Consider the following 10,000-nt stretch of genomic DNA (forward strand, 5'->3'; position numbering starts at 1 on the left):
TACATCTGACAGTCATAAAACAGCGTTTTCATACAGCGTTTACCCTAAAGTAATACATGAAATTCGCAGACTTGTGACACATTGTGACGTGTATAGTAAGTACCATGAATCATATTGTTCATTACATTATTCGGACTGTATGTGAAAACCGACAACTTGCTCTTAAAAAGCCTATGAGAGGGCTAGGTGGGTTACGGAATGCAAGTACTGACACTTAATTTTTAAAAAAGTCGTTCAAAAATGATGAAGTTAGGGTGCTAATCAGACGACCTCACCATTTTTTATGCCAAATAGTGTAGATTTTTCGACACTGAATTCATGACTGAACAAAATGAGCTTTTAAAAGAAATTTGAATTTCTTCAAGGTTATTGTGAATTCTTTCTCTAGCTGCTAGTGGAGGTGATTATATCCTTAATAAATCATAATTAATAAGTTTAACTCATCCGTTTATTTCTCCGAAGTATTCACAGCTATCACCAATTCACTTATAGGTTGTACAAAAGTTGGGTATTTGCTTCTTTTAGAACCTACTTATGTTGCCAATCACGTCAGGGGCGGATCCAGAATTTTTCTTAGGAGGGGGTGCACTACTAAGGAATGGCTACTAAGAAGCCTGCGAGGGGCGAGATCTGACCTGATGACGACGTAGTTTTCTTTAGTCGCTGACTCGGTTCGCTTAAGGTCATGCAAGACTATCATCAATGTAAACAAAACTGCTTATACCCTGGTATCTCCACCACTTCAATAATAAAAGTGGCGGAATAACTTAATGAAACTGAAAAATACGACGCCGAAAATAGAGATAGAGGGTGGAGCTCTAAGTTTTCCTTTGGGCAAGATCCAGCAATGAAGCCAATAAAAGGTTCATGTTCGGCAAAAAATGTCCAGGTGGTGATATCCGCTCTTCAGACCAATTAATCTAGACCAACCAAACTGCTGGAAAACATGTTTATTAATTAGGGTATCTATTGCAAGTTCCGATATAATCGCTTTTTAAAATTGCACTTCGTTTAGACCGCCGTCTTTGAATACTGAATGACAATAAGCTAACTGTCAGAAACCTAAAAGGTTCTTCAAGTAACTTTAAAATCAAAGAAGAGACGGATTACGAATGCAGGAGAACAGGGAGAGTGTTAGAAAAAAACACGCCGAAGTTTACAAGGTAAGGCAAAGTCTGCATATGAGCCAATTGGCCCATCAGGTCAGAGATTATCCCGGTTTCAGTAGCATGAAGCGACTAGGAGTATTTCTACTCCCCCCTGGATGGGATTCCAGTCGATCACAGGGTTACCCCCAGCATTAAATTCGCCGGTACCCACTTATACCCATGGGTGGAAACAGGCACCGTGTAAGTAAAGTGTAATGCCCACGAATACAACACAATTAACGTTCCCCGCCAAGGTCCGAACTCGGACCTATAGCTCCGGAGTTGAGTTGTGTTTCTGGGTACTGCTTAATTAAATCATTTCCTTACCTTCTCCTATACAAAAATCCATTGCCTAACTAGTGAATTCCACCGTAAATTTCATGCAAAAAACCGATATCCCATGAATCACGAAGCGATGACTGCAATTTCGGTTTGGGTTACCCCCAGCATTAAATTCGCCGGTACCCATTTATACACATGGGTGGAAAGAGGCACCGTGTGAGTAAAGTGTATTGCCCACGAATACAACACAATTAACGTTCCCGGGCAGGGCCGGAATCGGGACCTATAGCTCCGGAGTTGAGTTGTGTTTCTGGGTACTGCTTAATTAAATCATTTCTTCACCTTCTCCTGGACAAAGATTCATTTCCTAACTAGTGAATTCCACCGTAAATTTCACGCAAAAAACCGATATGCCATGATTCACGAAGCGTTGACTGCAATTTCGGTTCTTCAAATGAAATTTACTTAGGAATTCACCAGTTGATTAATGAATTTTTCTTGAATGGCACGAGTTTTAAAAGAAAAAAAAAAGCAAATCCTCGGGAAGCAAACGGAAAGGAAAGTCTTGTCAGAGTAATTGTCAAAAGCCAGCGAGTAGGAATAACGCTAAAATTAGATATCACAGACGTACTAGCTCGTGATGTGACAGATCGTTAGGAAACTTTGTCAGTTCAAGGTCAAAAAGAGTTTTACTGATGAGCTTTATTCCACTTTATCTATGAGCACGAAATCATTCACATTTTGTTTTTTTCTTAGGCCATTCATTATGTCCAGAAATGCACCTAATTATCTGCACGCCTACTAGTTTTGACACCCGACACGAAGTGTCCATTTAAGTCCCATTTAAGTCCAAGGCTTACTACATCTATTTCCAACAAGGTAAGAGTAAAGGTTAGCGTTATTTTTAGGTTTAATAAATACAGCAGTTAATCTTTACTTAAACAGAAGCATTTGGGGGACACTTTGTGACATTAATTTCTGAGACACGAGTGATGTTGAAGTTGGCGATAAGAGCAAGGGGACACTTCGTGACGCTTATTGAAATCCGCGTTCATCTAATTTGAGGCATTTCTGGACATAGGCCATCCCAATAAAATGTTTAGTTTCCCATCGGCCCGTCTCTTCTGATGGTCGGTCGGTCAGTCGTTTCTTTGTTGGAGGTACTTGTGTCTATTTAGTCTAGAATGACCTTGTTATGGCGTTTTTGATACTGAATTGGTGAACACGTGAGTGTGCCGTTTTGAAAACTCTTCGTATCAAGTTCTGATATTTTAACTTTTGAACCCTCCTTTAGCTGACGTCATGGACCTTTTGTCGTTGGAAGGAAATTCTCTTATTAGAGTTTGTAAAATACCGTCGTATGAAAGGTGAAGTGAACAATGTAATAGTCACGTTTATGGAAAATTCACCTAGAATGACCTTGTGTAGGCATTCGCATTAGTACCACATGGCACCTGTTCGCTGAGCTTGAACCGTGCGAATTCTATTGTACGATACATTTCGAAGGAGAAGTGATCTATGTTATAGTCACATTTATCGCAAGTTCACCTTGAGTAACCTTGTTTAGGCATTCAGCATTTGTGGTGTTATCTAGTCAAGGCGCTTTACAGCTTTAAGACCAGCCAGAGAGCGGTCTGCAATCCTCATTGAATAGGAGGGAGTGTTACCATGAGGTAAACCTTGTTAGCTGAGCATTGGGAGCTTTAGTAACCAAATCAGTACTCAATGAGACAATGTCTGGTAAAGCCTATAAAACAGCTCAGGGTTAAGTTGCCATTTATGACGTGATTGATGCTTTCTAGACAGAGTCTGCATCTACATTAGCAGAGCCTGCAGTAGCCTGCTTTAATTTTAGCTTCAGTTAGATCATGTTCGAGGCAAGTGGCTGCAGTGTGAGCACTTTACAGCCTCAAGACCAGCCAGAGAGTGGTCTGCTATCTTCAAAATCAAACCATTTTGTGGCCGGTCTCAAACATCTCAATGGCAGTTTTTCCGACTTACGCTGCTTATCAATTTAATGCTAATTATTCCTGTCAGACGGACGAAGTTAATGGTGATAACAGTCCATCTCTTGTTATATATTGTGAAGGATATTGAGGCTCTCGCAGTTCAAGTGAGTGAAGTGCCCTTATCGACCGTTTTGACACTGGACGAAAAAACGGATTTTCACATATAGCAAATGTGGAGCAAATGCATGGCAAATGCTACGTTTGTGCACGTTTGCTTAGATTTGCTGAAAAGCAAAGATCACATTTGCCACAGTTTTTCCACCCATGGCAACGCTCTTAAATGCCACATTTGTGTTAAATTTGCTGTTGTGAGTAAAAGTATGGATAACATGGTATTTTTTGTGACATTTGGAGGGATAGTAAACATGATGTTAAAACTAAAATTTTGCAAGTACTTTTCCTGAAGTTGTAAATTTGATCAAATTTTCATCATTGCACCTTTTTACAAGGTGAGTAAAGGCGAGCAAATATAGTTTTTGCACCCGTTTGCTCGGAGCAGCAAATGTGTTCAAATATGAATTTTTGCAGAGATTCCTCAGAATAGCAAATGTGGCCAAACGTGTAGTTTTGCAGGGTTTTACTCAGGAAAGCAAATGTGTTCAAGGATGTATTTTTGTAGAAATTTGCTCGGGATATTAAATGTAACCAAAATACGACTTTTTTCACATAATTGCTCTGGATACCAAATCCATTCAAAGAACCAGGTTTTCATGCTTGTTTACGATAGGAAATTTGACTATTTGCTCGGGTAGCCCTGTGATCAAAAAATAAAATTATGTTTTTGCTCACTGTAGCAAATGTGATAACAATATCATTTTTGCTTAAAGTAGCAAATGTGAACAATATACATGTAGCGTTTGGTCAAGATAACAGATGTGATCCAAAACATTAGTTTTGCTTGTAATAGCAAAATGATTAAAATGTGATTTTACACTGTTCTTTAATTAGGCCAGAGGTGAATTTTTTTCTCAAATTAGCAAATGTAATCAAAGAATCTGTTTGGCATTTTCCTTGAGATGGAAAATGACATACCCTTGAAACTCTGTTGATTGAATACTGCAAAAACCATATCAATAATTCATGAAGCTGTTTTATTGCCCTTTAGACAGTGCCTCCATACAATAGAACTCAAAGGTGAATTATTCCTTAGAAACTACTGCCGAAAATAATCCATTCTCATGATGCACTTGAAATACAAATGTCACATGCAAACGAATGTAGGTAAGGTAAATAAGATGATAGAAGTACTCAACGTTTTTCTTCAAATTCGTGGCCGAAACAGACACTGTACCCTGATGCAGAATTTAGTAACAACCTAATGCAATACAACTAGCAGCAAATTATTACTCATCTTAATAAATAATTGACTTGCGTGACAGTAAGTTCCTAATTATGATAGATATACAGGTATTTAAATCCTAAATTAATTTTAATTAGTTACATTGTGTAGTTCGGAGCAACAATATCAAAGGTATATCAAAGGCCTCTGTCAATTATTAGTCATCTCTTTAAATTAATGAAATTATTTTGCCTTTCTATAAATGTAGTACTTTGGAAATGTAACCTGCAGAAGCGGTTTCATTTTGCCTCAGATACCATAGCTTTTGTTTTTGCCAATACAACAATTCATTTGATGAATGCACATTTTGAATCCCAAAAGCATAACAAAATATCCCTTACGGCAGTAAACTTGGCAATGTTAAAGCCAACGGAGAAGTTAAGGCTGAGTTCAGATACCAAACATTTGATTGGGAATTAATGAAAACTTAGGCTGACCTTAGGACAACATAATAACTGCCATATAATACGTCACAAGTATATGCACAGTATAAAAATTCAGTATCTAAATCGAACCTGCCTGAAAGTTGAAATAGCAGCTAGGAGAATGACTCAGCCATTTCACATTGATTCGTATGCTACATTGTATTTTCAAGTAATTGATTTAAGTTATTAGGTCTGGTATCTGATCTGCGCCCAATACTATTATCAAACAACATACACTAATGATGCACCAACCAAAAACTGTGGTGAACATTTTGTTAAGCATTGTTTGGAAGCAAGTTCCTATAGTACTGTACTTGAATCTAAGTTCTTCAAACACGTTTATCTACAGAACCAGATGGAAAATACTTCACAGTATTCTATAACAAATTAACTGCATGTTTAGACCTACTTTACAAGTCACTTCGAACCATATAAGGCGTGCCATCCGCCAGTTAAAATGGAGAATACTACAAATTTAAATGCTATAACAAATTAACTGCATGATTACACCTACTTTACAAGTGACACCGAACTGTATAAGGAATGCCACCAGCCAGTTCAGATGGAAAATACTACAAATTAGTGTACTACAATATGACAAATTAACTGCATGGTTAGACGTACTTTACAAATTACATCGAACTGTATGAGGTGCGCCACCCGCCAGTTCAGATGGAAAATACTACAAAATAGTGTACTACAATAAGACAAATTAACTGCATGGTTAGACGTACTTTACAAATTACATGGAACTGTATGAGGCGCGCCACCCGCCAGTTCAGATAAAAAATACTACAAATTAGTGTACTACAATATGACAAATTAACTGCATGGCTAGACCTACTTTAAAAGTTACATCAAACTGTATCAGGCGTGCCACCCGCCAGTTCAGATGAAAAATACTACAAATTAGATACAAGTAGTACTGTATGACAAATTAAATGCATGGTTAGACCTACTTCACAAATTACATCGAACTGTATGAGGCGTGCCACCCGCCAGTTCAGATGGAAAATACTACAAATTAGTGTACTACAATATGACAAATTAACTACATGGTTAGACCTACTTTAAAAGTTACATCAAACTGTATCAGGCGTGCCACCCGCCAGTTCAGATGAAAAATACTACAAATTAGATACAAGTACTACTGTATGACAAATTAACTGCATGGTTAGACCTACTTCACAAATTACATCGAACTGTATGAGGCATGCCACGCGCCAGTTCAGATTGAAAATACTACAAAGGAGTGTACTACAATATGACAAATTAACTGCATGGTTAGACCTACTTTACAAATTACATTGAACTGTATGAGGTGCGCCACCCGCCAGTTCAGATGGAAAATACTACAAATTAGTGTACTACAATATGACAAATTAACTGCATGGTTAGACCTACTTTACAAATTGCATCAAACTGTATGAGGTGTGCCACCCGCCAGTTCAGATGGAAAATACTACAGATTTGTATACTATAACAAATTAACTGCATGTAACTGAGTGGTACTTTTATTACACCCATCTTTCAATCTATACGTCTATTAGAAAGATATCACTTAAACTCATGTTACTGCTAGTATTGAAAGATCACTGACAATTTTCTCAGACTTAAAGGATTGTGAAACCTTTCTTGATTTTAGTCAAAAATTATTGAGAAACGATTCCTATATTAGCACAGGTAATCACTGATTTTTGCCCTGAACATTTGACTCTGCCATAATTACCGGATGCCTGAAAAAATTCACTTGACCCCAGTTCATGTCAAAAGATTAATTTCATACAGTGTATCCTGAATAACAATGACACTACTCTACCCAAGTATTGACATAAAGACATTACTTTGCAATTGCATCACAATTCACAATCAGTGGACTGTCTGTTTCTTGCACCTCAAGAAATTCCCTTCAGCACTGCAGCTTATGGTTGAGATAGGCCCTGGAAAATATTCACACAGTCAGTCAATCAATCAATCAATCAATCAATCAATGCATAAAGCTACATGTACATTTCAATGAATGATGTAACACACCACTCTGCCATTCATAAGCAATCCTCCGGTGTAAGTGAAACTGAATAATGAAGCTTTAAAGGAATTGCAAACTTATCTGGAAGCCTGTGACAGCCTCCCACAAGTGTCCACCTTTCCAAATTGACCATTTTGTGCATGTAATAAAATCAATAATAGTTACTGAGCTTGAGTTTCTCATGATTTTCAAATGGAATTAGTGTTTGATGGCTACAACTCAAAACAACTTTTGTATTTCATCTATAATTTTCTCTTTTTTCTTGGGTTCCTGGCCACAAAGCACTAAAAGCATGATGTTGTAAGTTTTACCATATACAATTAAAGCAGTGGAGCAATCATACAGAAAACTGCTCACTAAAACGAAAGTTTTAATAAAAATTCTCTAGGATGTCCTTTTTGTGTTGTTACCGTATGAGCTACATGTAGACTAAGCACTTATCAAATAAAATTTGAGGTTTTATGGGGAGAAATTGAAAATATTGACAATATCAACTCTATCACAAAATGGTTGGTACAGTATAATTATTTAGATAGCCAGCTCTCAACATGTAAATGTATAGTAGCTGTATAATCTTCCATGAGAAATGCTAGTAATGCATTGAGTACTTTACCATAGAATACCCGACAAGACAATTGGATTTTTTTGTAAAGGCTCGCATACACCTGTACATGTACATGCAAACAAAATACAAGTGACAAATAACATGTGAGAAGCTTTGTATACCAATTGTCATAGTTACATGTATCATTGCACAAGCAATGTGGTGTGCAGTAGCAAGGTTTGGTGGAATAAGGCTGCATATCCAGTTATTATTTCACTGTCTTCCCTGTATTCTGATTTGTTACAATTATTTTTATGGCTTGGTATAAAAGGCTTTAGGTACTAAACATGTAACAATGTTTGGTCATGAGACACCAGTGAGGGTATACCATGTCATAGGAAAAACAAGTGACAAGTACGCTGTAACAAGTGAAATACCTTTTTATATCATGTCATGTGAAATAGTTATAGTATATCCTTGCACAAGCAATGTGGTGTGCAGTGGCAAGGTTTGGTGAAAAGCTTGGTACAAAAGGCTTCAGATACTAAACGTGTGACATTGCTTGGACATGAGACAACAGTAAAGGCATACGGTAACCATGTCAGGAAATTTGTATTCCACCAAACCTTGCCACTGCACACCACATCGCTTGTGAAAAAATATATGTAACTTTAGTAAAATCCAACTAATGGGCTATTATCAATGCTGCGTTCTGATTGGTTGAGCTACTAGTAGGCTATTTGTTATAGCCCACTAGTAGCGAAAAGCGCCGGCTTTGAAACCAAAACAACAATTAAAGTCTAGCTTTAACTAGCGAAAGATGTTTTGTCTCGATATTTTTTTGACCAACTAGTTGGATTTTACTCAAACAATTATTCCTCTCGCCCTCATGGCCTCTGAGTCAATAGCCCATTCGGCCTTCGGCCTTATGGGCTATTGACTCAGAGCCCATTTGGGCTCGAGGAATAATTGTTAAATAGCATACCCGGGCCACTAATGTGTTCTAGGAACAGTATTGTTTGAAGAACGAGGCATATAAAAATATAAGTGGCAAATAATTAAGGGGCTGGGTATAATAGACTTCAGCTGTCACAGGGATGCAGAGATCCATATCATTCATACCCCTTTCCTTATCATTGGTATTGTTTTAAATGGCCTTAAGGAGGCTCGAAATAGTTTCTCTTTTTTTCAAACAAGTAAACATATTCTGTCCTTAGATACAGTTAGGTTAATCATATCATGACGAAATTTGGCCAGGGTATTAAGTACCTATCGTAGATTTCTCACATAATATTTTCCTCCAAAATAACGTTACCATGGCAACGATATTAGGCATTTCTTTGAGCCTTAAAATCAACATATGTGACCATTTTTGAAGAAACAGGACGGTGAAATTTTCCCATTCAGCTTTACCAGATAATGTTAGAAATACTCTCTAAAATATTTAAAATTCAACAAAATCTGTAGGTCAGTTTTTCCGAAAAATAGGTTTTTTTGAAATGTGGCTCTAATTTTTTTTTTCACCTACAGAATTTTTTTTAATTTGAAAGACAAACAGTTTAAATTAATTTAAGCTAACATGCAAAAAATGAAAAAAATTCACCGTCCGGAAGCAGAGATATAAACGAGTAAAGTTGTAAAATCAGGAAAAATTAGGGGGTTACAAGATCAGCATCTACGCATGCGTCACCCGCCCATTCGAGTCCGCGCGCGAGTGGAGCTACAGGCCAACACAAACTGATTTAAGTGACTATTAAACCGTTTGTGTAGAATTTTCGTAGTTTTCGTGAATAGGAGATGTCTATGTATATTCCATATGTATAGGAATTAGGAGAAAGGTGAGCGAATTTAGCAGTATCTGTTTATTTCTGGTGACCCATTTGAATCACGAGCTGACGCGAGCAGCTTACGAATTGCGTGTGTGGCTTACGCGCGCGCGCTCAACTGAAAACCCTTTCGAGCCTCCTTAAATTAATAACGTGACCTGAAATTACTAAGGGAGTACGTCTGCAAAAGTAAAGACTGTCCTTTCACAGGGAGGGATGTATGATGCGAATCTCAATTCAATGAATCAGCAACCAAACGTGTTATGAAAAAGAGAGGATATTCTATACAAAATTTAAGGCATATACTTTCAGGTTATTATCAGTGAGGTGACCTACCGAAACTCCCTCGGCAATCTTTTGCTATTCGGCGCTTTAATGTAAGTCTTGAATATTCCCGC

General features: G+C 37.5%; 1 protein-coding gene across 1 annotated transcript in view; it reads left to right on the forward strand.

Annotated features, from left to right (window-relative positions):
* LOC137994691 (BTB/POZ domain-containing protein 6-like) overlaps window positions 1-597 on the forward strand; it is a 2,052-nt gene extending 1,455 nt beyond the window's left edge. Inside the window, exon 1 of the mRNA XM_068840295.1 lies at window positions 1-597. This exon is cut by the window's left edge and continues 1,455 nt beyond it. The gene's annotated coding sequence lies outside the window, so the exon portion shown is untranslated.
* The last annotated feature ends 9,403 nt before the right edge of the window (window positions 598-10,000 follow it).

This window comes from Montipora foliosa, chromosome 3, assembly GCF_036669935.1.
Source record: "Montipora foliosa isolate CH-2021 chromosome 3, ASM3666993v2, whole genome shotgun sequence".
NCBI classification, from domain to species: domain Eukaryota; kingdom Metazoa; phylum Cnidaria; class Anthozoa; order Scleractinia; family Acroporidae; genus Montipora; species Montipora foliosa.